The sequence below is a fragment of the Ranitomeya variabilis genome, chromosome 5 (assembly GCF_051348905.1).
Source record: "Ranitomeya variabilis isolate aRanVar5 chromosome 5, aRanVar5.hap1, whole genome shotgun sequence".
NCBI lineage: Eukaryota > Metazoa > Chordata > Amphibia > Anura > Dendrobatidae > Ranitomeya > Ranitomeya variabilis.
In genome coordinates this window covers 384,069,444-384,090,776 of record NC_135236.1, presented here as the reverse complement: position 1 = coordinate 384,090,776, position 21,333 = coordinate 384,069,444, and the positions used below count along the sequence as shown (strand labels likewise).

At 43.4% G+C, this 21,333-nt stretch overlaps 1 long non-coding RNA gene across 1 annotated transcript in view; it reads left to right on the top strand.

The window, feature by feature from the left end:
* Nucleotides 1–526: 526 nt before the first annotated feature.
* The window catches only part of LOC143773678 (uncharacterized), a 34,480-nt gene continuing 13,673 nt past the window's right edge, over nucleotides 527–21,333 (top strand). The window contains exon 1 of the long non-coding RNA XR_013215297.1: nucleotides 527–858. This is a non-coding gene — a long non-coding RNA (uncharacterized LOC143773678). The remainder of the gene's footprint in view (nucleotides 859–21,333) is intronic.

Sequence of the window (21,333 nt, the reverse complement as noted above, 5' to 3'; positions counted from 1 at the left end):
GGCCATGGCTGGATTGCAATATTTCACCATTTTCATAGGTGAAATATTGCAAATTGCTCTGATTGGCTGTTGCACTTTCAACAGCCAATCAGAGCGATCGTAGCCACGTGGGGGCAAAGCCACCCCCCCTAGGCTGAAGTACAACTCCCCCTCTCCCTGCAGATCGGGTAAAATAGGAATTAACCCTTTCACCCGATCTGCAGGGATGCGATCATTCCATGACGCCGCATAGGCGTCATGGGTCGGGAAGGGGTTAGAAAATAGCCGACAGCACAACTGATATAGGGATGCCCGTCCTAGTTCCACTGGACCCAAATGGAAAAGTACATACCGCAGCAAAGTGAAGGACAGTATCCAATCCAGGTGAAGTATAAAAAGTCCTTTATTGTGCCAAATGCAAATTCATACAACTGTCACCTGTATGTCAGTTGGCACACAGGGATAAAACCAATTTGAACCGCCCCAGCGTCAGTTGGAAAACTGAAGTATGACTGAAAGTTGCAGGCAGCCATTTTGAGCAGGGTCTACAGGAATGAGGAGTGTATAAGGTTGTGCTGGAGGAGGATGTGGTGAAATCCCCTCTTCACAGCACCCATCTAAGTAAAGAGCAGCAGCAGATTGAAGCTAAACTGAACCAGTATCAGAACATGTCCGGATGCAAGGGAATTCCTGTTGTAAAAGCTGTTACAGAAAAGAAAGGACCTGGGACCTGTAAAGTGAAAGGTGCCACATCAAGCACAAGCCTTCTCGGTGTTGCTCACCGGCTGGAAGAGCTCTGCATCCATCTGCATGTCCTGATTGTGTCGTTCGGAGCAAACCCGGCGGTAAGAAACACTAAAAGCCCACTGAGACACCGCAGTAAGTAAACGTGCACGCATCACAATATATTTTGGCGCCAAGAGACACAAGGCTGCAACTAAGCCTTTAGTTAGTTAGTTAGCTATATTGACTCTACGGACCATGTTTTTGTACCGGAATCAATGGCCAAAAACCCTAGATGTGTCACTACATTTTTGTGCTGTTCAGTAACTAAGGATTCTATGCTACATATAGGTGCTGACACAGCACACTGTGAACTCGAGGAAGGACTTGTGTTTTCCTCTCTGTTCTCTGGAAGAGGAGTCTCTCTGTGCGACAATATTAGATGGAGCAGTGATTCAGTTCCAATAGACTTTGTCCATGGCACCCTCGCTGATATATGTCTGGTTAATTCTGTAATATTCTCCATATAGTCAAGGATGGACTTTTCCTCTAGTTTCTTTAGTTTATACAGGACGGGAGGGGAATGTTTGGTTGAGAAATAGGAATAGAAATATATATTCTTAAGATTGTGAACTACTGTGCTAGACCATGGGAGAGCCCGTGCTTTGCACTCACTTAATTAAACCAGTTTGCTCTTAGGGTGTAATAAGATAACAGTGGCCGGTTCTGACGGGCACGGAAATAGGCAAATTCCCATAGAGTAAATAGCAGAAACAGTTCTCTTGGGTGCCGAGCTGTCCAGTACAGTGGAAACAGCCTTCTGGCAAAATGTTTGTTATATGTGTTCTCTTCATTTCTAAGTAAAATAGTTACTGACAGTGGGTTGTGTGGAAATTAGTTATTTTCTCATCTGTGAAAATATCTTGAACAACCCCCTCAGTATATAATTTACACTGGTAATGAGAGCAAGCAGTCATGTGATATCCATACTTCCGACCGCATTCCAATTAGACGGTTTCCGGCCTCTCTCAATACACGTGCATTGAGCAAGGTCATGCCAATCTAGTCAGCATGTGACCACATGTATGTAAATCACATATTTGCGGCCATTTGCCCACTGCTCCTGTCACTGGCAGTGAATCTTCACAGAGCACAATGTGCCCTATTTGAGGATTCACAAGTCTGCATTCACATAGACCAGAGGTGTCAAACTGCATTCCTCGAGGGCCGCTAACAGGTCATGTTTTCAGGATTTCCTTAGCATTCCACAAGGTGCTGGAATCATTCTGTGCAGGTGATTAAATTATCACCTGCGCAATACAAGGAAATCCTGAAAACATGACCTGTTGCGGCCCTCGAGGAATGCAGTTTGACACCTCTGACATAGACTACAGGCTTGTAGCTTAAGACTGGACAACCCCGTTAATATAGGTTTGTTAATAAGTTTTCTGTACGCTAAAATGATTCCACGAACAAATCCAACACATAACGGAAAAAAAAACACTTATCACCACATTTAAAAAAAAAAAATTACAGCCCCTGGAACATGACAAAAATGAATTGTTTGGGCCTTTATGACAAACAATTTGTTTTTGTCATGTTCCAGGAGATGAGTTGTTTGTTTTTCCCTTATTTCTCTTTTAGAAAAAGCTATACAGTTACAAGCACATGCAAGAAACCAACTGTTATTTTTTTCTAGACCTTTTTGACTATGTCTTATTAAAGTCACAGTAGATATTATTATCTTATTTTGTTGGGTGGACCTCCTGACCCATGCGATAATGTTAATGTAAAAATGAATTACAATAACAGCCTTTGTGAATACTTCTGTCGCCAGTGCTATTAAAAAAAATTGAAAGTGAATTAGAAAATTGACGTACTTTGAATGATTCCTGTTTTTCTTAATAAAATATTCTATTTCACAATAAGGGTTGAAGAGTTCCTATTAACCTGTAAGCAAGTTATTATTGAACTTTCCTAGTACGTATTTGAAAGAAGAAACCTCATTATTTAACTGAATCAATATTATCTAAAAAAAAAACACACTCCAACATTTCTAACTTGCAGGATGTAGAGAAAACCATAGGTTACATAATTTCGACAAAGTCCATTCTGTGCATAGCCTTCGTTAATAAAATATACACTTGATATCACTTTGCACATTGATTCAAGCAATATTGTTCTTAAAGTCTTTTCCGGTTTATTAACAGTATGGAGATTGAAGTGGTTCTGGGATAACTGTGAAATAATTGAATCAGATGTACACAATACCCCATATCTATATCATCAGCAGCTATCCATTGTAATGGTAATATAGCAATCAGGGGAGTCTATATTCTCAGTAAAAAGAAGTCCCCACATACTTTCAAAATTGCAAATGGAGTAACAATCTGCTGTAGTATGCTTCATCCTTTTCGATATACGCTGAAAAGGCAAGTGTATGAACCAAAGCTATACAACTACTGAGTACCCAAGTACCGATATTTTTTGTGAATGAGCAAATGTTAAATTGAACCTGACAGCTTATTCATGCTTGTCTCCACTTGCAGACCTGAATCGACAGGTGTCTGCTTATGTATGCATATAGGGAGAGACCTGATAATCAAGGCCAGCAGGTGGGAAGAAGCCACCAGGGAACCACCTGTCTGACTGGTCTCCAGGGTGGCTCGGTCCCAGACAGCTTTTAAAGTATTTTTCTCTAAAGCGCCGCCCCTTGAAGACTATTCATTTGAAGGTGATGCTAGAATCTGTTGATCAGTGCTGGTGTCACTCAATGCTTCTATCACTGCCTCCTGATGACAATTCATTTGAGGGTGGTGCTAGAAGGTTTGGGGTGTTGCTGGTGTAACTCACCGCTTCTGTCTCTGCATCCTGACTACATCTTGCTTCACAGTTTGAATATACGGTGGCAGAAATAGAAGCAGAATGCCGGCGCTGCACTCACCTCTTCCACAACGTTTATCACCATGGATCCAGGTCGTTGGTAGTAAGAAACTGCAGCACCACCACTTGATGGCACCCTATTTCAGGAGGGGGATAGACGCTAAGGGAAGTGATAAAATAAAAAATCTCAGGCACAGAAACCATATTCTAAGAAAACAGTCCCCAAACTGTCCACTGCAACTGATACAGGCTATGGCCCTATGCAGCTCCTATCTAGCATTAAAACAAGGAAACATGGAGCGTTTAATTCACAAAACGAATTATCAATATTGTAAAATATATGTTTTAACCACAAATAGCTCATAATCAACAATACAATGCATATATATATATATATATATATATATATATATATATATATACTGTATATATAAGCTTGTATCGAATTACAGAGCTGTTCAAATCAAGTCAGAAAAGTGCACCAATACATGTCACCCCACAAGCATGAATATAGAAGAAGAGCTTTCACATTTTCTTCATTGTATACATAAGGTGACAGTGCATTTAATTGTACCACAAGTAGTTAAATAATGACAGGCTCCAGCACCACATAGGGAAGACAGATAATGCTATATATCTTAAAAGTCAGTGACTATCAAAATACTGTCCCCAAAAGAGGTGCAAAGAGGCATGTCATTACTATCTCTTAACCATATTCACAGTTGTGGATGTGACACGTGCCCCTACGCGCATTTCGCTTCGGCTTCCTCAGGGGGCCAAGATGACCCTGACTTAGATAAGATATATCACACTATCTGTCTTCCTATGTGGTGCCTGGAGCCTGTCATTTTTTAACTACTTGTGGTACAATTAAATGCAATAAATACAATGACGAAAATGTGAAAGCTCTTTTTCTACAGGGTGAGGCATTTATATGGATACACCTAAATAAAATGGGAATGGTTGGTGATATCAACTTCCTGTTTGTGGCACATTATTATATGGGAGGGGGAAACTTTTCAAGATGGGTGGTGACTATGGTGGCCATTTTGAAGTTGGCAATTTTGGATCCAACTTTATTTTTTTCAATGGGAAGAGGGTCATGTGACATCAAACTTATTGAGAATTTCACAAGAAAAGCAATGGTGTTTTCTTTTGTGGATTTTTTGTTCCATATTTCTTTGTTTTAATGCTGGGGAGGTGAGTGCAGCCTCAGCTTCCTGTGACTTCTTATTTGAGACGAAACGTCACAGGAAGTGAAGTAAAAAAACACATTAAAATACTGCTTATCTCTGTTTTCACCAGTTTACACTGCTGTTTTAGTCCTCTTCTGATCCATGTGACCTTTTTTCAGTTTTGCCAGCTCACACAATGTGGGGTGGTGCTTCTTTTCCAAAGCAAGTTAATGAGAGTCAAAACAATGCTCTATAGACTTACATTAAGAAAACACCTGAGTTCAGATCATGTGGGCCAGAAGAGGACCATTGTGGCCACTGGTGATCAATAATTATTTCAATACACTTATTCTTCATTTATATACACACTTAGGAGGTATTGGGGAAGTAATTTGCTGAGACTTCTTTAACTTTTTATGAAAAGGAATAAAAAAAAAAAAACAATACTTATGCCATTTTTTATATTTGAAATGTACTATTCGGTAAAAAATGCATTTTTTAAGTCATTTTTTTCCTGTGGTTTTCCTTGATATTTTTGCACCAAGTTCTTCAAAATGGTGCACAAAGATCAAAAATGCTATTTTTTTTTCTTTGATCCATCTTGCAACACTTTTACAGCAAACAGTCGTCCATTTTGAAGAGTGGCACAAAATTACTTAACAAATAACTGGCATGCATGAAATCACTTCAGGGGTGGACTTGAATACATTTGTATTTTGTAAAAAGTCTCATTTGATGTTTCGGGCTATAACATTTTGAAAAGCCATATGGATGTTAAAATAAAATACATACTAAACAACATAAGACAACTTAAAAAGGGTACAAATTGTTGATGAATTTGACACAAGTCAAAAAGTAATAGAGCAGTATTGACACCAAAAAACTTGTGAAAATGTAATAATGAATCAGGACAAAAGTGTTAACTTTAAGGCGTTACCAAATTGATTTAGTTTTAGTTGTGTTTTATTACTTTTGTACAATAAGTACTCTGAAAACAATTTTTTTAGTGTTGCTTTGTTCCAAGAGCCCAGCATTTTACATTTTTCTGTATAAGGGCTTATTTGTTGCATGAGAAGCTCTATTTTACGATATTGTGGTTAATACGACTTTTTAATCACTTTTTAATTATAATTTTTGGTAGGCGAAATTTACACAATTCATTAATCCTTGATTTATTTATTGCTTAAACACAACTCATTGTTCTGCATAATTGACATGTTCACTCTATTCTAATGGTTAATAAGATAATGAAAATACCGAATGTATTTTTTTAATTTTTGTTTTCTTTTACTTTATTTACACAAGAAACCAATTTTTTAAACAAAATCTATTTTTTTGTTTTTTGTCCTCATTTTATTCTGACACCCATACTATTTTTATTTTTATATGTGAGGGATTGTTTTTTTCTGTAGTGAGCTGTATTTTGTTGCTTACCATTTTGAGATACTTTTGATTTTTTTACCACTTTTGATAAAAATTTTTAGAAGTGTTTCATTTTTTTTAATAATAAAACCGTTTTTTTTTTTACATTTTTGCTACCTAGGCAGGTATCTACTTTTTACATTCAGAGTCTCAGTATATACTGTGATACCCAGACTAGATGCAAATCTCTTGACTGGAACTAAACAGCCTTGTATGATGCTATTGAGTTTGGGTCCATAAATATTTTTAACCCCTAAGTGACCGAGCCCATTTTGACTTTAATGACCAGACCAAATTTTTTTTGTGGTAGTAATTCTGGAATTCTTAAACGTATCCCAGTGATTCTGGGATTGTTTTCTCATGACACATTGTTTTTAAATTTATTTGTGAAAATATCAGAATTTGAGCGAAATTTTGAAAAATTTGCCATTTTCAAACTTTAAATTTGTATATCCTTAAAACAGTTACGGTAATCATACTATACAAAATAATTAATAAATCCTTTTTCAAATGTCATTTTATTTTTGTTAGGGTGTTAGAAGTTGAGTAGTAATTTCTCATTTTCTCATTGTTCTCATTCAGATTTAAATAGACTTTGAAGGGCCTATATACTGGTAATTCCACAAAAATGATACCTTCTTAAAAACTGCATCCCTCAAATATTTCAAAACTACTGTCAGAAATTTTTTTAATCTTTCAGGTGCTTTACCAGAATTAATGCAAAGTGGAATGGAAAAAATAAAATGTAATTTTTCCTATAAAATGTTGCTTTATCCCTATTTTTTTCACTTTAACAAGGAATAGCATTAGAAAATGGATCTTAAAATTTGTTACCCAGTTTCTTCTGTGTGTGGTGATACACCACAAGTGGCCATAAAACTCTTTTTGGACAAACGGCAGGGTTCAGAAGGGAAAGAGCACGATTTGAAATTTGGAACACAAATTTGGCTGAAATTGATTTTAAGCGCCATGTCATATTTACAGGGCTCCTAAGGTGCCTAAACAGCAGAATTCTCCAAGTGACCAAAATTTTGGAAACTACACACCTCAAGAATTTTATCCAGAGGTATAGTGAGCATTTTGAGCCCATAGGTGCTATACAGAATTTGATAACAATAGGTTGTCATATTGAAAATTTCAATTTTTTTCACATAAATGTTGCTTTTTCCTTTTTTTCACAAATTTTTCACTTTTGAAAAAGGAAACACAAAAATTGGATGACATATCTTGTTACCCACTTTCTTCTGAGTGCGTACATACCCCACATGTTTCTGTTTGGACACACGGCAGGGTTTGGAAAAGAAGAAGTGACATTTGGTTTTTGAAATGTAAATTTGGCTTGAATAGATTGCAGACACCATGTCTCAAGCCCCCGTCACACTAAGCGAGGTCGCTAGCGAGATCGCTGCTGAGTCACAAGTTTTGTGACGCAGTAGCGATCTCGCTATGTTTGACACGTAGCAGCGACCAGGCCCCTGCTGTGAGTTCGCTGGTCGTGTCGGAATGGCCTGGACCTTTTTTTGATCGTTGAGGTCCCGCTGACATCGCTGAATCGGTGTGTGAGACACGGATTCAGCGATGTCTTCACTGGTAACCAGGGTAAACATCGGGTTACTAAGCGCAGGGCCGCGCTTAGTAACCCGATGTTTACCCTGGTTACCATCGTAAATGTAAAAAAACCCAAACACTACATACTCACATTCCGGTGTCCGTCAGGTCCCTTGCCGTCTGCTTCCCACACTGACTGAGCACCGGCCATAAAGTGAAAGCACAGCACAGCGGTGACGTCACCGCTCTGCTGTTAGGGCCGGCACTCACAGTCAGTGCAGGAAGCGGACGCCGGGGGACGCGAAGGTGCGTATGTACTGTTTGTTTTTTTACATTTTACACTGGTAACCATCGCTAAGTGTGACGGGGCCTTCATTTGCAGAGCCCCTAAGGTACCAAAACAATTGAAACCCCCACAAGTGACCCCATTTTGGAAACTAGACCCATCAAGGAATTTATCTGAGTCAGTGTTGAGCATGTTGAATCCATAGGTGCTTCACAGAACTTTTTAAAATGTAGATGTGAAAGCAAAAATTACATTTTTCCCTCTAAAATGTTGTTTTTGCCCCAAATTTGTAATTCTCACAATGGATAATAGGAAAAATTGGACCCCGTAATTTGTTATTCAATTTCTCCTGAACGTGATACTATCCCATATGTGGGCAAATAAATCAGGTGATGTGCATCTCTGTAATGAGGAGGGGTGTTGTCTAATGACATCAAAACCCTATATAAGGTGTGCTTAATTATTAGGCAACTTCGTTTCCTTTGGAAAAATGGGTCAGAAGAGGGATTTGACGAGCTCTGAAAAGTTCAAAATTGTGAGATGTCTTGCAGAGGGATGCAGCAGTCTTGACATTGACAAACTTTTGAAGCGTGATCACCAAACAAGCAAGCGTTTCATGGCAAATAGCCAACAGGGTCGCAAGAAGCGTGTTGGGCAAACAAGGCGGAAAATAACTGCTCATGAATTGAGGAAAATCAAACGTGAAGCTGCCAAGATGCCATTTGCCACCAGTTTTGCCATATTTCAGAGCTGCAACGTTACTGGAGTAACAAAAAGCACAAGTGTGCGATACTCAGGGACATGGCCAAGGTAAGGAAGGCTGAAAACAAGAAACATAAGATAACATGTCATAAGATTAACTTGTGGGACCTTTTCGGCTTGAGGATGGAGTGAAGCTCAACTCTCAGACCTACTGCCAGTTTCTGGAAGACAACTTCTTCAAGCAGTGGTACAAGAAGTCGGTATCGTTCAAGAAAAACATGATTTTCATGCAGGACAATGCTCCATCACACGCCTCCAACTACTCCACAGCGTGGCTGGCCAGTAAAGGTCTCAAAGAAGAAAAAATAATGACATGGCCCCCTTGTTCACCTGATCTGAACCCCATAGAGAACCTGTGGTCCCTAATAAAATGTGAGATCTACAGGGAGGGAAAACAGTACACCTCTCGGAACAGTGTCTGGGAGGCTGTGGTGGCTGCTGCACGCAATGTTGATCGTAAACAGATCAAGCGACTGACAGAATCTATGGATAGAAGGCTGTTGAGTGTCATCATAAAGAAAGGTGGCTATATTGGTCACTAATTTTTTTGGGTTTTGTTTTTGCATGTCAGAGATGTTTATTTCTAAATTTTGTGCAGTTATATTGGTTTACCTGGTGAAAATAAACAAGTGAGAAGGGATTGTATTTAGTTTTTATTAAGTTGCCTAATAATTCTGCACAGTAATAATTACCGTATTTTCCGGCGTACAAGACGACTTTTTAACCCCTGAAAATCTTCTTAAAAGTCGGGGGTCGTCTTGTACGCCGGGAATCGCCTTGTACGCCGGGTGTATATGGTGGGTGGGTGGGGGGGGGGAGTGGTCCTGATGACGACGAGGGGGCGTCTCACAGGAAAGTGAGTATCCCCCATTACCTTATCATAGCGCTGCAGCGTGGGGTCTCTGTGCTGGGAGCGGCAGCTGCTGTGCTGCGGCTCCTCTTCTGCAGTGTGGGGCCTCTGGTGCTGTGGGGCGGTGGCGGCAGCGTATCTTCATGCAGTCGGGGCTCCTCCGGCATCTCAAATCCCGGAAGCCCCGCCGGCAACTCCATCGGTACAATGCGGTGGCCTCCGGGAAAATGGCCGCTGCTTAGATTCAGATCTCGTGTCCCGAGATTTCGGGACGAGATCTGAATCTGAGCATGCACAGCCCCCAGCGGCCGGGCCACCGCATCGCACCTATTGAGCTGCCTCCGGGAAAATGGCCGCTGCTCAGATTCAGATCTCGTCTCCCGAGATCTCGGGACGAGATCTGAATCTGAGCAGCGGCCATTTTCCCGGAGGCCACCGCATTGTACCGATGGAGTTGCCGGCGGGGCTTCCAGGATTTGAGATGCCGGAGGAGCCCCGACTGCATGAAGATACGCCGCCGCCACCGCCCCACAGCACCAGAGGCCCCACACTGCAGAAGAGGAGCCGCCGCACCACAGCACAGCAGCCGCCGCTCCCAGCACAGAGACCCCACGCTGCAGCGCTATGATAAGGTAATGGGGTATACTCACTTTCCTGTGAGATGCCCCCTCGTCGTCATCAGGATCACTCCCCCCCCCAAAAAGGCACATATTCACCGGCCCTATAAGACGACATACGGTGTATAAGAAGACCCCCCGACTTTTAAGAAGATTTTATTTTTTAACTGGTAAAGTTGGGGGGTCGTCTTATACGCCCAGTCGTCTTATACGCCGGAAAATACGGTACCTGCACAAACAGATATCATCCTAAGATAGCCAAATCTAAAAAAAAAACACTCCAACTTCCAAAAATATTAAGCTTTGATATTTATGAGTCTTTTGGGTTGATTGAGAACATAGCTGTTGATCAATAATAAAAATAATCTTCTAAAATACAACTTGCCTAATAATTCTGCACACAGTGTGTACTACACAGTGTATACAGCTCTGGCAAAAAATTAGAGACCACCACATCAAAACCCTGTCATGGGCAGCCCAATCTCCAGACCTGAACCCCATTGAAAACCTCTGAAATGTAATCAAGAGGGTGATAGTAAAAAGCCAAAGAAGAACTGCTTAATTTTTTGCACCAGGAGCAGTGTGAAAGACTGGTGGAAAGCATGCCAAGATGCATGAAAGCTGTGATTAAAAATCATGGTTATTCCACAAAATATTGATTTCTGAACTGTTAAAACATTAGTATTGTTGTTTCTAAATGATTATGAACTTGTTTTCTTTGCATTATTTGAGGTGAAAAAAGTACTGTTTTAAAAAAAAAAAATTTGACCATTTCTCCTTTTCAGAAAAAAAATGCAAAATTTATTGCTTGGAAATTCGGAGACATGTTGTCAGAAGTTTATAGAATAAAAGAACAATTTACATTTTACTCAAAAATATACCTATGAAGAGAAAAATCAGACAAACTGAACATTTTGCAGTGGTCTCTTAATGTTTGCCAGAGCTGTATTATGTGTATTATGTGGGATGTACAACACGCATGCTCAAGAGAAGAATAGAAGAACATGTAGCGGTGTCCTTACCTGATTCCATCCAATTTAATCGCTCATCTTTGGGGTTATCCAAACACTTCATTTTTTATTATGTTTAATTATTTTTTATTCTAAGTAGGAGTGTAACCTCTAGGGTTGAGCGACTTTCATTTTTTTAAGATCGAGTCGGGTTTTGCGAAACCCGACTTTGTCCAGAGTCGAGTCGAGTGCAGTCGGCCGATTATCGCTAAAAGTCGGGGATCGACCGAAACACGAAACCCAATGCAAGTCAATGGGGAAGCATAGTCGGCAGTGAGTGGAGGCCAGGAAAACACCTACAGTGCCCATTTTAATGCCAAAAACATCCATTCTTGTTTCTGAAGCTTGTCAATCTTAATTAACTTTCTAATAATAGTTGGGCATTGGAAATTGGGGGTCATTTGGCAAAAGTTGTGGGGGGTAGGGCTGGTTCAAGGTTTTAGTGGGCCCAGGAAACGTGGACTACGTCACGGCGGTGGAGCAGTGAGAGGTAAGTATGTCAAGTTTGCAAGTGCTGTGATCCTAAGCAAGCAGGGGGGGCCCACTCGTTGGCATTGGCACTGGCACAGGGCCCCTCAAAGTACAGCGGTGTGTTTGCACGGCGGGGGAGCCTCCCACCAGCAGCGACACTTTTGCGTACTCTGAGGGGCCCTGTGCCAGTGACGTCGCCAACGAGTATGCCCCCCACCTGATGAAGGAACCTGCACTTTCATCTGCACCTTCCTCTTTGTCCCTGTGTAAGGTGGTATAACATGTGGGAAGGGGAACCTTACTTTCAGCAGGGTCAGATTCTGGCTGTGTAGAGTGCAAGGGGAATGTAGTGGTCTAGGTCAATGTACCAGCAGACTCATCTAGCAGTGGTTGGGCAATGGGCAGGATGAGGAGGAAACACAGATATAGGGCCAAAGAATAAAGTAGGCTAAATGCAGTTCAAAATTGGTAACAGGACTAAACAGGCGGCATTGCTTTGTTCAGTGGAGGAGCAAACCCAGGAGCAGCAGACACTGTTTTAAGGGCCCAACCACACTAGTAGGCCAAATGCAGTTTAATATCTGCTACTATAGGCCAAAAGCCTAAAGACTGAAGCTCAGCTTTATACAGTGGAGGACAACACCAGGGAGCGGCAGACCCCGTTAGTAGGCCGTAACCACCAAGCTTTTTAAAAAACAGCACTTAATGAGAGCCAGAAGGTTGAAGCTCAGCTTTATTCAGTTGAGGTCAACACCAGGGAGCGGCAGACACCGTTAGTAGGCCGTAACCACCAAGCTTTTTAAAAAACAGCACTTAATGAGAGCCAGAAGGTTGAAGCTCAGCTTTATTCAGTTGAGGTCAACACCAGGGAGCGGCAGACACCGTTAGTAGGCCGTAACCACCAAGCTTTTAAAAAAACAGCACTTAATGAGAGCCAGAAGGTTGAAGCTCAGCTTTATTCAGTTGAGGTCAACACCAGGGAGCGGCAGACACCGTTAGTAGGCCGTAACCACCAAGTTTTTTAAAAAACAGCACTTAATGAGAGCCAGAAGGTTGAAGCTCAGCTTTATTCAGTTGAGGTCGACACCAGGGAGCGGCAGACACCGTTAGTAGGCTGTAACCAAAGTTGAAGGGCAAATGCGGTTTAATATCTGATACTTTAGGCCGAAAGCCTAAAGACTGAAGCTCAGCTTTATACAGTTGAGGTCAACACCAGGGAGCGGCAGACACCGTTAGTAGGCCGTAACCACCAATTTTTTTTAAAAAACAGCACTTAATGAGAGCCAGAAGGTTGAAGCTCAGATTTATTCAGTTGAGGAAAACACCAGGGAGCGGCAGACACCGTTAGTAGGCCGTAACCACCAAGTTTTTTAAAAAACAGCACTTAATGAGAGCCAGAAGGTTGAAGCTCAGCTTTATTTAGTTGAGGAAAACACCAGGGAGCGGCAGACACCATTAGTAGGCCATCACCACCAAGCTTTTTAAAAAACAGCACTCAATGAGAGCCAGAAGGTTGAAGCTCAGCTTTATTCAGTTGAGGTCAACACCAGGGAGCGGCAGACACCGTTAGTAGGCCGTAACCACCAAGCTTTTTAAAAAACAGCACTTAATGAGAGCCAGAAGGTTGAAGCTCAGCTTTATTCAGTTGAGGTCAACACCAGGGAGCGGCAGACACCGTTAGTAGGCCGTAACCACCAAGTTTTTTAAAAAACAGCACTTAATGAGAGCCAGAAGGTTGAAGCTCAGCTTTATTTAGTTGAGGTCGACACCAGGGAGCGGCAGACACCGTTAGTAGGCCGTAACCAAAGTTGAAGGGCAAATGCAGTTTAATATCTGATACTTTTGGCCGAAAGCCTAAAGACTGAAGCTCAGCTTTATACAGTTGAGGTCAACACCAGGGAGCGGCAGACACCGTTAGTAGGCCGTAACCACCAATTTTTTAAAAAAACAGCACTTAATGAGAGCCAGAAGGTTGAAGCTCAGATTTATTCAGTTGAGGAAAACACCAGGGAGCGGCAGACACCGTTAGTAGGCCATCACCACCAAGTTTTTTAAAAAACAGCACTTAATGAGAGCCAGAAGGTTGAAGCTCAGCTTTATTCAGTTGAGGTCAACACCAGGGAGCGGCAGACACCGTTAGTAGGCCATAACCACCAAGTTTTTTAAAAAACAGCACTTAATGAGAGCCAGAAGGTTGAAGCTCAGCTTTATTCAGTTGAGGAAAACACCAGGGAGCGGCAGACACCATTAGTAGGCCGTCACCACCAAGCTTTTTAAAAAACAGCACTCAATGAGAGCCAGAAGGTTGAAGCTCAGCTTTATTCAGTTGAGGTCAACACCAGGGAGCGGCAGACACCGTTAGTAGGCCGTAACCACCAAGCTTTTTAAAAAACAGCACTTAATGAGAGCCAGAAGGTTGAAGCTCAGCTTTATTCAGTTGAGGTCAACACCAGGGAGCGGCAGACACCGTTAGTAGGCCGTAACCACCAATTTTTTTTAAAAACAGCACTTAATGAGAGCCAGAAGGTTGAAGCTCAGATTTATTCAGTTGAGGAAAACACCAGGGAGCGGCAGACACCGTTAGTAGGCCGTAACCACCAAGTTTTTTAAAAAACAGCACTTAATGAGAGCCAGAAGGTTGAAGCTCAGCTTTATTCAGTTGAGGTCGACACCAGGGAGCGGCAGACACCGTTAGTAGGCCGTAACCAAAGTTGAAGGGCAAATGCAGTTTAATATCTGATACTTTAGGCCGAAAGCCTAAAGACTGAAGCTCAGCTTTATACAGTTGAGGTCAACACCAGGGAGCGGCAGACACCGTTAGTAGGCCGTAACCACCAATTTTTTTAAAAAACAGCACTTAATGAGAGCCAGAAGGTTGAAGCTCAGATTTATTCAGTTGAGGAAAACACCAGGGAGCGGCAGACACCGTTAGTAGGCCATCACCACCAAGCTTTTTAAAAAACAGCACTCAATGAGAGCCAGAAGGTTGAAGCTCAGCTTTATTCAGTTGAGGTCAACACCAGGGAGCGGCAGACACCGTTAGTAGGCCGTAACCACCAAGCTTTTTAAAAAACAGCACTTAATGAGAGCCAGAAGGTTGAAGCTCAGATTTAGACAGTGGAGGACAATTTTAATTAGGGACTGCAGACAGACTTAGTAGGCTGTCCCCTGTGGACCATGCATCCACCACATTAACCCATTGCGCTGTAATGGACACGTAACCTTCCGTGGCCATGCCTACAGGTCCATGCGTCTGTTGTCAGGTGCACCTTTGTACTCACAGATTGCCAGAGTGCATGGACAATGCGGTCTTTTACATGCTGGTGGAGGGTTGGGATGGCTTTTCTCGCAAAAGAAGTGTCGACTGGTTAGCTTGTAGCGTGGTACAGCGTAGTCCATCATGGCTTTATTAATATTAAATAAAATATATAAATAGGCTCTATGAACTTTTAAATAGGTTCCAGGGGTACACGGGCAGCATTGGTGTGGTCAGCGGAGGAGGACTGCAAGTAGGGACCGCAGACAGGCTAATGAAGGCCTAAAATAACAAAAAATAGGCTCAAGGCAGTTTTAAATCGGTTACATGGATACACAGGCAGCATTGTGGTCAGCGGAGGAGGATTGCAAGGAGTGTCTGACACAGTTAGTACTCACAAAAAATAAATAGATGTTAATGTCTCGCAAAATAACAACAACAACAAAAAAAGTGTGGCATACTTAGGTACAGGGGTGGGCTCATCTGCTGAGTTTCTGACAAAGTAATTTGGCAGTAAGTATTTACTGGTGTCAATATAGGACACTGACCCAGACTACTTTAAGTAGCATCATAGATGTCAACAAATTGGTATTGTCAGTGCCAGGCATTGAATGATGTCAGCGCATAGACTAAACATTGGTGGAGCTGTGTGAGAGAATTTTGCACGTGGTAGAGCACAGTTTGAGCTGGGGGGGGGAACTCTCTTGTGGCCGGTGGTACCGTCCCAGGGCCCCTCATGTTACAACGGTGTGTCTGATGTTGGGTGCGCACCACCACCACCAGAGACACTTCATTGTACTATGAGGGACCCAGTGGCAGTGCCGTCGACCAAAAGCGGGCACACCCACCTCTTCAGACAAACAGCACTGTAACGGGTGCTTGCGCCAAGTGGTGAGACCACGGCCCCGTGGGGGGAGTTTTCCCATTGAGGGAGGTGTAAACATGTCGTATGCTGGACAAACAGCTGCTGCAAATTAAGAGATTGGAACACTCAGTAAGACCAGTCCACAAGCAAGACCTTTTTATAGGAAAGCTAGGTGTCAGCCGGGAAAGGTGGGGCAAAATAATTTGAAATCCAGGAGTGGTTCATTTTAATGAAGGTGAGATCATCCACATTTTGGGTAGCCAGACGAGTCCTTTTTTCGGTTAATATTGAACCAGCAGCACTGAATACTCTTTCTGATAGCACACTAGCTGCTGGGCAAGCAAGCTCCTGCAATGCATATTCTGCCAATTCAGGCCAGGTGTCTAATTTGGATGCCCAGTAATCAAATGGGAATGACGGTTGAGGGAGAACATCGATAAGGGATGAAAAATAGTTAGTAACCATACTGGACAAATGTTGTCTCCTGTCACTTTGAATAGATGCTGCAGTACCTGTCCTGTCTGCGGTCATTGCGAAATCACTCCACAACCTGGTCAGAAAACCCCTCTGTCCAACGCCACTTCTGATCTGTGCACCTCTAACACCTCTGCCCTGTAGCCCCCTGCAGCTCGTGTGAGAACCATCACCGGCGCTGTGTGCTGGGAATGCCTGAATCAAACGGTCTACAAGAGTAGCTTGTTTGGTTGCTAATATTTGTTCGAGGTTCTCATGTGGCATAATATTTTGCAATTTGCCTTTATAACGAGGGTCAAGGATGCAGGCCAACCAGTAATCGTCATCGCTCATCATTTTAATAATGCGTGGGTCCCTTTTGAGGATACCTAAGGCATAATCCGCCATGTGGGCCAAAGTTCCAGTTGTCAAATCTGCGGTTGTGCTGGTTTGAGGGGCAGTTACAGGCAAATCTACGTCACTTGTCTCCCTTAAAAAAACAGAACCCGGCCTTGCAACGCCACTAATTTCGGTTGGCCCAGGAGAAGCTTCCTCATTAAAAAAGTACTCATCCCCATCATCCTCCTCGTCCTCCTCCTCCTCTTCGCCCGCTACCGCGTCCTCTACACGGCCCTGACCAGACAATGGCTGACTGTCATCAAGGCTTTCTCTTCCTCGGCTGCAGACGCCTGCTCCTTTATGTGCGTCAAACTTTGCATCAGCAGACGCATTAGGGGGATGCTCATGCTTATTATGGCGTTGTCTGCACTAACCAGCCGTGTGCATTCCTCAAAACACTGAAGGACTTGACACAGGTCTTGTAGCTTCGACCACTGCACACCTGACAACTCCATGTCTGTCATCCAACTGCCTGCCCGTGTATCCTCCCACAAATACATAACAGCACGCCTCTGTTCGCACAGTCTCTGAAGCATGTGCAGTGTGGAGTTCCACCTTGTTGCAACGTCGATGATTAGGCAATGCTGGGGAAGGTTCAAAGACCGCTGATAGTTCTGCATACGGCTGGAGTGTACGGGCGAACGGCGGATATGCGAGCAAAGTCTGCGCACTTTGAGGAGCAGGTCGGGTAACCCCGGATAACTTTTCAGGAAGCACTGCACCACCAGATTTAAGGTGTGAGCCAGGCAAGGAATGTGTTTCAGTTGGGAAAGGGCTATGGCAGCCATGAAATTCCTTCCGTTATCACTCACTACCTTGCCTGCCTCAAGATGTACAGTGCCCAGCCATGACTGAGTTTCTTTCTGCAAGAACTCGGACAGAACTTCCGCGGTGTGTCTGTTGTCGCCCAAACACTTAATTGCCAATACAGCCTGCTGACGCTTGCCACTAGCTGTCCCATAATGGCACACCTGGTGTGCAACAGTGGCAGCTGCGGATGGAGTGGATGTGCGACTGCGGTCTGTGTACGAGCTCTCGCTTCCGCAAGGAGGAGGAAGAGGAGGAGTGGGGGCGAATGCCTACAGCCAACTCTTTCCTTGACCGTGGGCTAGGCAGAACTGTCCCAATATTGCTGTCCCCTGTGGACCCTGCATCCACCACATTCACCCAGTGTGCCGTGATGGACACGTAACGTCCCTGGCCATGCCTACTGGTCCATGCATCTGTTGTCAGGTGCACCTTTGTAGTCACAGACTGCCTGAGTGCATGGACGATGCGGTCTTTAACATGCTGTTGGAGGGCTGGGATGGCTTTTCTAGAAAAGAAGTGTCGACTGGGTAGCTCGTAGCGTGGTACAGCGTAGTCCATCAGCGCTTTGAAAGCTTCGCTTTCAACTAACCGGTAGGGCATCATCTCTAATGAGATTAGTCTAGCAATGTGGGCATTCAAACCCTGTGTACGCGGATGCGAGGATGAGTACTTCCTTTTCCTAACAAGAGTCTCATGTAGGGTGAGCTGGACTGGAGAGCTGGAGATCGTGGAACTAGCGGTGGTGCCGGTGGACATGGGTGACTGAGAGAGGGTTGGAGATGGTATTCTTGCCGGTGCCCTACATGCAGTGTTTCCTACTGCGAACCTGGTGATTCCCTGACTGCTTTGGCCTGGCGACGAAAGCTGCACAGATACTGCAGGTGGTGCGGGAAATGGTGGGTTTACAGTGAGGGAAGGGATGTAGCGTTGCTGACTTGCTTCATTGGCCGAGGGTGCTGCAAGCTTTAGGGACGTTTGGTAGTTAGTCCAGACTTGCAAATGCATGGTGCATAAATGTCTATGCATGCAACTTGTATTTAGACTTTTAAGATTCTGACCTGTGCTTAAGGTAGTTGAACATTTTTGACAGATGACTTTGCGCTGATCATTTGGATGTTGTTTAAAAAAATGCCAGACTGCACTCTTTCTACTATCGGATACCTTTTCAGGCATTGCAGACTGAGCTTCTTTAACCAGATGGCCACGCTGTCCTCCAACTGGTTTTGGTTTTGCCACGCGTTTTTGGCCAGATACGGGCCCGGCAGATGGAACCTGTTGTGATGTTGATGCCTGCTGCGGCTCCTCCTCCTCCGCTTCAGAACTACTGCCGCCTGCACCCTGTTCCCCCAATGGCTGCCAATCGGGGTCAACAACTGGGTCATCTATGACCTCCTCTTCTATGTCGTGTGCAACTTCGTCTGTGTCACCGTGTAAGCCAGTGGTATTGCGTTCGTGACGGGGCACCATAGTCTCCGCTGGGTTTGATTCTGCCTCAGTACACTGCGAGGGCAATGTTCTGGTCTGAGTCAAAGGAACAGCATAGTAATCTGGTGCATCTGTCCACTCCATGTCCGATTCAACTTCTAATGGGCATGGCCTGTTAACTGTTTCACTGTCTAACCCAGGAACGGTATGTGTAAAGAGCTCCATGGAGTAACCTGTTGTGTCGACTGACGCATCCTTCACTGTTGTTCTGGGTGAAGGACACAAGGAAGCGACTTGTTCCTGACCGGGAGCATCCACTTACGATGCACTGCTCTGACATTTGGCACTTTCCGAGGAGGAGGCAAAAGAGCTAGAGGCAGAGTCAGCAATGAAAGCCAATACTTGTTCCTCCTGCTCCAAAAGTGGTTTTCCTACTCCCAGAAAAGAGAGCGTTCGAGGCCTTGTGTAGCCAGACAACGAACCTGGATCAACAACTCGAGACTTAGGTGCTGTACTGCTTTTACCACGACCACCTGATGCTCCACCACCACTACCATCATTACCAGCTGACAATGACCGCCCACGGCCACGACCTCTTCCACTAGACTTCATCATTGTTTGCAAAACGTAACCAAAGTAACGGTATTTGTTACTGTAAAACAACTTATAAGGTGAACTCAAACTTCTGTAGGATTTATATATACCTTTATAGGTGCCTGACACTGAAAGGAAAATCAGGCCCAATGTTACACACTAGGTTTTCTGTGCCCCAATAATTTGAGACAGATGGCACACACAGTACCAGCACTCAAGCAGAAATGCCAATCTTAATCTCCCACAATTTTTTTTTTTTTCTGGGAGAATTTAAAAAAACAGAAAAAAAAAAAAAAAAAAACAATATTACACACTAGGTTTTCTGTGGCACACAATGAGAGACAGATGCCACACACAGGACTGGCACAGAGGCAGACTTGCCAATCTCTATCTCCCACTAATTATTTTTTTTTTGACAGGGAGAATTTACCCCCCCCCAAAAAAAAATGGCCCAGTATTACACAGTGGTTTTCGGTGGCACACAATTAGAGACAGATGTCACACACAGGACTGGCACAGAGGCAGACTTGCCAATCTTTATCTCCCACTAATAATTTTTTTTTTTTCAGGGAGAATTTAGAAAAAAAAAAAAAGGCCCAGTATTACACAGTGGTTTTCGGTGGCACACAATGAGAGACAGATGCCACACACAGGACTGGCACAGAGGCAGACTTGCCAACCTTTATCTCCCACTAATTATTTTTTTTTTTACAGGGAGAATTTACCCCCCCAAAAAAAGAATGGCCCAGTATTACACAGTGGTTTTCGGTGGCACACAATGAGAGTCAGATGCCACACACAGGACTGGCACAGAGGCAGACTTGCCAATCTTTATCTCCCACTAATTATTTTTTTTTTGACAGGGAGAATTTACCCCCCCCCAAAAAAATGGCCCAGTATTACACAGTGGTTTTCGGTGGCACACAATTAGAGACAGATGCCACACACAGGACTGGCACAGAGGCAGACTTGCCACTCTTTATCTCCCACTAATAATTTTTTTTTTTTCAGGGAGAATTTAGAAAAAAAAAAAATGGCCCAGTATTACACAGTGGTTTTCGGTGGCACACAATTAGAGACAGATGCCACACACAGGACCGGCACAGAGGCAGACTTGCCAATCTTTATCTCCCACTAATTTTTTTTTTTTTACAGGGAGAATTTAGAAAAAAAAAAAAGGCCCAGTATTACACAGTGGTTTTCGGTGGCACACAATGAGAGACAGATGCCACACACAGGACTGGCACAGAGGCAGACTTGCCAATCTTTATCTCCCACTAATATTTTTTTTTTTTCAGGGAGAATTTAGAAAAAAAAAAAAAAGGCCCAGTATTACACAGTGGTTTTCGGTGGCACACAATGAGAGACAGATGCCACACACAGGACTGGCACAGAGGCAGACTTGCCAATCTTTATCTCCCACTAATAATTTTTTTTTTTTCAGGGAGAATTTGGAAAAAAAAAAAAAAGGCCCAGTATTACACAGTGGTTTTCGGTGGCACACAATGAGAGACAGATGCCACACACAGGACTGGCACAGAGGCAGACTTGCCAATCTTTATCTCCCACTAATTATTATTTTTTTTACAGGGAGAATTTACCCCCCCCAAAAAAAGAATGGCCCAGTATTACACAGTGGTTTTCGGTGGCACACAATGAGACAGATGCCACACACAGGACTGGCACAGAGGCAGACTTGCCAATCTTTATCTCCCTGCAGTAATCTCAGGAAAGTATGGCAGGCAGCTATAAAAAGGACTGCTGCACACAAAAGTGGGGACAAACACACAAGATAGCTGTGCAGA